General features: G+C 42.2%; 1 protein-coding gene across 3 annotated transcripts in view; it reads right to left on the bottom strand.

Annotated features, from left to right (window-relative positions):
* The window catches only part of FBXW12 (F-box and WD repeat domain containing 12), a 1108462-nt gene that overhangs the window by 1624 nt on the left and 1099338 nt on the right, over positions 1–7500 (bottom strand). The window lies entirely within an intron of this gene.

The following is a 7500-nucleotide window of genomic DNA, read 5'->3' as shown; positions in this document are numbered from 1 at the left end:
AGTTGTTAATGGTTTAACCCTTGAGCCCTGGTAGAAAGAAAGAATAAATTGGTTTTAAGAGGGACTCTTCCTTCTTTTGGAGAGGCTTTATCTTGACCTATGCCCCCCTAAAAAATCTAAGAGGTCTAAATCTCCTTCTCTGAGCTATTCTACCTCTTCCTCCAAGGCTTCAGAGCAATCTAGGAAAAGACCACCTTCTGATCCGACTTCCCCTTCAGATCCTAAAGGAAAAAAAGTCTAAATTATCAGATCTGACCTCAACCTTGGCTCTGAAGCAAAGAAAAAGATTTATCGGATCTGACCTCAACATCAGATCTGAACCAAAAGAAAAAAAAGAGATGCTGGATTCAATGAACTCAGATGCGATGCAAAAGCCAACCAATCCAGCTACTCCATCCAACATTATTTACCTTCCAAGGACTAGATTCTCCCCTTCAGTAGACCCAGTTCCCTCCAGGGTTCCCTCTTCCTTTATGGAGAGACCTAGATACCCTTCTGTATTTTCTACTTGCTCTTCCAGGAGCTTAACAGAAGATGATGTGGAGAAAGTGATGAGAATTCTCTCAGTGCAGACTGACGGGTGTCCCTTAGGACCTCCTGACCCAAAGGGGTAGGAGTTTATCTTCTATCACACCTCCTCTGCCAGTTCCTCCTCTGACTCCTTTCACTGTCTGAGTCCTTGGATCTGACCTGTCTGACTTGGATCCGAGGATACCATTATCCTCAGATCTGAAGTTCACTCTGAGCACTTTGGTTCAGTCCAGTGCACAGAGGTCTTGCAGCTGAGGCTTCTGTGTCAGCTCTGAGGTGTTGGAGTCAACTCTGAAGTTGTTAGAGCCATCTCTGCACCTTTGAGCCTCAGCACGGGTTTGCTCTGCTCTGGCTTCTGCCTCTGGGAGATTGTCCTTGAAGCAGGGAGGGACAAAGGTCGAAAAGGTTGCATTTTTGGATCGAAGGTCTGCCTTTGAGGGTATGGAGAGAGCACTGTCTGCTTCAGCAACACAAGATGGTTCCTACCCCCTTGGATCCTCAGTCTACAGCCTTGACATCTCTATGCTCTAAGTCTCAACTTCTTTTCCACAGGAACAGCCAGTACTGAAACCCCAGGCTTCCCAGCAGGGTATCCCAACTTCTTCCGATACCTCCCCAGAGCACCCCACTGAGGAGGTCCCTAATAAGACATGCAGGAAGAACATGGACTCCCCAGAGCAGTCTATCATAGAAGATACAGACTTTGATGAGGGTGAAGGGTCCCCATAGCCACCTCATGAAGATGTCTCATTTGGGAGACATCCTTGAAATCTTTAAACAGACAGAGGCGGTTGGATGTCCAGCAACCCTTCATCCGAGCAGTCTGTATTCCTGGAGGCTTTTGGTACTGACACATGTACCTCCTGGGTGACGCCATCCACCAATGAGCTCATTGAGTTGATCTCTCGGCGGGCATAGAAGGATCCTGACACTACTGAACCAATACCTCGGAGACCTGACAAAACTATGACACAACTGGAGGACAAACAGTTTTGGGGAAAAGGAGTGCCTGTTGATGCTAAGGTTGTGGCACAGACCACTAAAAAGGAACTTGCTGAGGAGAGGTTCCACTGTTTATCCCCCCAACAAGGAGTCTCAGGTAATGGACAGGTTTGGGAAGCATGTGTATGGTTCAGTGACCTTCCCCTTAAGGTCACTGAATTAGTGGTGGATTTCACAAGGTTATAGAGGGATTTGATTAAGGAGCTTTCAAATGCCCTCTCACAATCTGTTTCTGAGGAAGTACAATCATCGTCACTTCTCAGTTGGCTATCCTGCAGTTTGTCTCCAATTCATCCATGTGAATCATTTCACATGTAGCCGAAGTAACCTCAAGGGTAGTGGGTTCAGGCATTTTCATCAGGAGGCATGCCTGGATGTGCTTATGTGATTCTGCGAATCCCTTCAAGTCTTGGTTCGTCAATGCTCCTTTTGACAGCACATCTTTGGCCTGAAAGTGAAATACACATTATCCAGGTGTGAGAAGGATGGAAAGACCCTGTTTGCCATGGCATATGTTTTTCAATGCCTCAAAGATCCTCTTCTGGGAATGAACAAATTAGTTGAAAAATGTGGTTCAAAAAGTCCTAGAGATCTTTCCCGGACACACGTGGAGGAAGTTCCCCAGGGGTAGAGGGGGGGAACTCTAATGGTAGACACCCCCTCCCACAGCAGAGATGGACCGCAAAACCAGGGGTCCAGAGATTAATTCTTTGACAGACCCTTCCAGTGTTTCTGAAAGGAGGCCCAAGTGCCCTCCTCTGGAGGCAATCAGGCATAAACTATCCCTACACCATAGAGCCTAGCTAGAAATAACAAAAGATACTTGGGTGCAGAGGATTATTTGTTGAGGGTTATACAATACCATTTTTCCCTTCCTCCTCCAATTTCAAGAAAAATCCCCAATGTTCCACCCAGAGGAACAAGCAGCAATTAAGGTGCAAAACCTACTAGAAAAAGAGTCATCCAAGAGGTCACACCAGACCAGTTAGAATCTGGAACTTACTTAAGATTCTTTTTAGTGCCAAAGAAAACAGGGGACTGGAGACCAGTTTTGGATCACAGCAATGTAAACAAGTCAGTTCGATGTACCAAGTTCCGGATGGTCAAGGTTCAGTCTATTCTCCCTTTTCTCTGCAATGATGACTGGATGTGCTCGATGGACCTTCAGGATGTGTAGTATCACATAAAGACGAATAGGTAATCCAGAAGGGATTTACACTTCTGGCTGGGAGCCAGTCATTACCAGTTCAGAGTTCTGCCCTTTATTCTCACCACAGCCTCCAGGGTGTTTACCAAATGTATGGCAGTAGTAACACCTCACTTGAATTGCAAGGATTCTGGGTGTTTCCATATGTAGACAAATGACTCAAGGACAAGAGATTGGGTTCCCTAGACATGTTCTCATTTGAGGATAACCATAAACTATGAGAAGTCTCAACTAGAACCAACTCAAAATTTGGAATTTATAGGACCATTCTTCAGTACAGTCAGTGATAGCCTCACTACTTCTATCCATGTTTGAGACTATAAGGTCTCATAATATGTAGTACCAAGATTTCAGCCCCCTTGGTCCTTCACATTCTAGGATCAATGTCAGCAGCAACAACAGATTTTACATGAGGATCCTACAGTGGATGCTAGCAACATAGTGGTTGATACTTTACCAACACATGTCAACTCCAATACAAATCAACCACACATGCAAGAGGGATCTTGAGTGGCATATTCAGTTGGACCAGGTTGTACAAGGCTGTCCATTCATTCCCTCTTAACCCAAGGCCCTAGTGACAGCATATGTTTCCTAGCTGGAGTGGGGGGGGGGGGGCATTTTCTGGGGAAAACAATCCAAAGCACTTGGTCCCCCAAAGAGGCCAACTTCCATATCAATGTCCTAAAGATGAGAGCAGTGTTTTTAGCATTGCAGGCCCTTCAGATTTCCCTCCCACTAGGGACGATTGTAATTCAAACAGACAATAAATCAGTAGTTTGGTTACATCAAAAAACATGGAGGGACCAGATCATATCCCTTGTGTTGAAGTGTTAGTGTGTGGCAATGGGTGATCTCATCCAACCGCTTTCTCATAGCAACACAGATTTCAGGGAAGTCCAATTTGATAGCAGGCAAGCTGAGCAGGTGCATTATTCTACCTCATGAGTGGTCCCTCAACAAGAACTTCACAGAAATGATTTCCTGTCAGTGAGGCTAGCCTTGCTGCAATCTTTTTTGCTTCCTCCCTAAACAGCAAATGACCAGCTACTTTGCCCTAATCCCCCCTGCAGGGGGAATCACTGAGGGATGCTCTACTTCATGATTGGCCACCTGGTCATCTTTATGCTTATCCACCAATTCTACTAATTCCGAAGTTCCTTCAGAAGGCTGCCATGTTGAAGAGTAAAGTCATCCTCATTGCACCTTACTGGCCTCAACAGATTTGGTTCCTCTTCCTTTGGCCTCACTTAATCCACCAACCTTGGATTCTGGATCTGACTCCAGACCTCCTGTCCCATCCGAAAGGCATGATTCATCCAGACATATCAAACCTCAGGATGACAGCCTGCCTTCTCCAATTCCATTAATAGCCAGACAACCTATGCTCTCTTCACCTGTCTGACATATACGTTTATCTTCCCATAAACCCTCTACATGAAAACTCTACTCCAGTAAATGGAAAAGTTTTGTTACTGGGCTTGCCAAAATAATGTTGATCCTTTTTCAGCTCCCATACATAAAATCCTTGAATTTTTGGCTCTACTCTTTAAAGAAGCTAGTTCCTCAACAGTTAAGGTTCAGTTAGCAGCAATATCGAATTTTCACACTGGATTTGAGGGTTCCTCTGTTGCTTCTTATAAGCTCTGGAAATCCTATTTCCAAAGCACTCATTTTCTAAGACCTCCCTTTAAAGACCCTACTCCCCCATGAGACCTGAATCTGGTGCTACAAGGTTTTACTCATTCCCCATTCAAACCAGCAGCCAAGTGTGATCTGAAATACCTTGCTTGGAACACAATTTTTCTGGTAGCCATTATTTCTGAAATTCCAGCATTGTTCTTAAAACCTCCAAATTTGATTTTTCACAAGGCTAGAGTTACATTGTGAACTAACGCATCCTTTCTTCCTAAAGTGGTGTCAGAATCAAATATCAGTCCATTAACTTGCCAGTATTCTTTCCTAAATTTGATAACAAGGGCAAACATGTTACATTTATTGGATGTTCACAGACAATGATGTTTTTTATCTAAATAGAACAAAAGACATCAGGAAAATCAACCAATTGTTTGTCTCATTTGCAGAAGTAAAATTGGGAAAGCCAGTTGCCAAAGTAACTTTAGCAAGGTGGCTGACTGACTGTATTTCATTTATTTATAACAAATTGGGCACTACCTTAGCAAAATCATTACAGGCCCATTCAGCTAGATTCATGGCAACTTCAGTTTTTCAGTCTAAAATGTCCTTGGATGATATTTGCACAGCAGCAACTCGGGCTACTCCCCATATCTTTGTTACTCATTACAAATGGGAAATGGCCTCCACAGGTTGAGCATCTTTTTGTTCAGCTGTGCTCAGGAATATCCTTCCATGAGTCCAAATGGGATCTTAGGTAGCTGTTCTGTCCCATCAGTTAAAGATAAAATGAACATTGACAGCATCAGATAAAGAGGGTATGTATTCACCATAATGTTCCATCTGTGTTGTCCATTTTCATTCTTCCTCAACTCCCCACCTACCAACCCCCATCCTTTGAAAAGTTTTGGAAGAATAAGTGCTTAGTGGATATCACTGTCCTTTATATAGAGCTCCAGATACAGTCTTCTTCCTATATGTCTGCAAATATCTCCTTTCTAGTAAAATCAGCAAACAAAATCTGAGGTACTTGGGAATGGTGCATTATGGGTAAGGGAGAAGCTTGAGAGTTTTTGGATGCAACAAGCTTTAGCAATGGCCAAGTCAGATCCAAGGGATTGGATCCAAACCCATCAGTTGAGGGGGAATAAAAATGGACAACACAGATGGAATGTTATGCTGAGTACATAACTTTTTTTTGTCTGTTTAAAATAGCCGCTGTATTGTTTTTATCTGTATTTTGTAGTAGTGTTTATAAGGGGTGTGTGCCCCTAACTTTATACAGTAATTTAATGTGGCCACTCCCTTACAAATTTATAATACTGAACATCCAGCTTGTACAAAGGAAACTGTCTATTTTACTAAAACTCTGTACCATAATTTAAAGCTAATGATGGGTGGGATAAGGTGCAGATATTTAAATATACCTTTAGTGTCTGTAAAGTACTATTTCACTGTTTTCCCAACACTTAACATATTGCAACCTTACATCTGTAAGCAAATTAAGGTACTGCTTAGAGCACTTTTACTGTCTAGCTTTAGAAGTGTGCAGACATCAGCATGATATACAGTGAAGTATGATGATCAATTATTTTTCTTATGTCTCATACATTGCAGTTTTCCAGATTTTTGCATCCTATGTTTTTTTTTTTTTTGGGGGGGGGGGGGGGAATCAGGGTTGCAGTCACTGAATAATGAAACATCTGAGCTTCATATCCTTTAGAAAATGTATGATAATGTAAAACCAGTTATTACAGCAACTTTCCAAGTTTATAAGAACAGTATTTTAAAACTGTCCCTGATTTTAGCCTTTACCCCCATATTATTTTTTTTGCTTTGTTCAGATTTCTTGCACTAAGAGGTTAAGAGGTGTGTGTCATGTACGTTTCTGCAATCTTCATTTAAAAAAAAAAAAAAAACTAAGAAATCACTTCCAGTAATGGTGCCGAACAGATATGCTATGACTTTCTTTTTCCTACCTCACTCAAGCAATGGTGTTAAGAGGAAAATGAAACCTAAACCATAGAGAAGAGATTTCAAGTTCCATGATGAATGGAAATGGAAAACTAGGGCCAAATACACTTATCAGAACAAGCCAAAAACGACTGTTGAGTGGCAGCTACACAAACTGGGCCAACTAAGATCCCAAGGGGAGGGACTGAGACTTAGTCAAGAAGCAGGCATGTCAAAATTCAGGAAAAATTAGATAAAGTATATAGTTTAGTGAAAAATATGAAAGATTCCTGGTTAGAATATGTGTAGAGAATGTTCAGAGATTCGATTTGTCAGATCAATGAGACATCATAGACAGACTGACCAAAAAGGGAGATGAGTATACATCACAGACAGCTGAGCTGCAGGTGACCCCAGAAGAGATTAAAGAAAAAATAGTGGAGAGGGAGGAGAGAAAAATTGAGATTTGCCAATGTCCTGGAAGGAGCCAGATGTAAAAGTTACTTAATGTTCATGGTGAAGCAGCTCAGCAAATGGCCAAGTATTCCAGATGAGAAGGTACATAGGATCCATACTGCTTTGGGTTCATCAGCGCTCTTCCCAAGACAGACAATAGCGAAACTGCAAACCTAACAACTGAAGAGAAGCTCCTCAGTGAGTTGTGGTGGAAGAGTATTTGTAGACCAAGATTACTCACTGGGCTCAGGATTAAGGAGGAATAGATTTTTGTCACAAATCAAACAATGCAAGTTATAAATGCCAGAGAAGGCCATGTGGAGACTGAATAGTATAAGAAGTTTTGTCAGGGTGAGGGCCATGTGGGCTGTGGAGACAGCATCTCTGAAAGAGAGAGAGTGAACAGAATAATGTGTGACAAGGGAATGCTGCCCAGAAAAGCTATTCCCTTTATTCACCAAGAAAATACTGGCAAGTAAAGTAAAACAAGGAAGAACCCTAAAAATCAATGGACAATTTGTTGAATGCTCCAGCTAAGGAAGATCTCCTTCATAAATCAAACAGTGGGAAAAATAAGAAAGGGTAAGTTTTTTTCTGGAAAATAAACGGTCCACCACTTATGAACAAGAGGGAGGGTGGTCTAGTTCTTTTCTTTTCCTTGCTGCTGAAATATATGTATGCTGACACATGCAAAGGAAGAAATAAAGGCTGGAACA

This window comes from Protopterus annectens, chromosome 7.part0 (assembly GCF_019279795.1).
Source record: "Protopterus annectens isolate FY-2018-M chromosome 7.part0, PAN1.0, whole genome shotgun sequence".
Lineage (NCBI taxonomy): Eukaryota > Metazoa > Chordata > Ceratodontiformes > Protopteridae > Protopterus > Protopterus annectens.
This window is presented reverse-complemented; position numbering and strand designations above follow the sequence as displayed.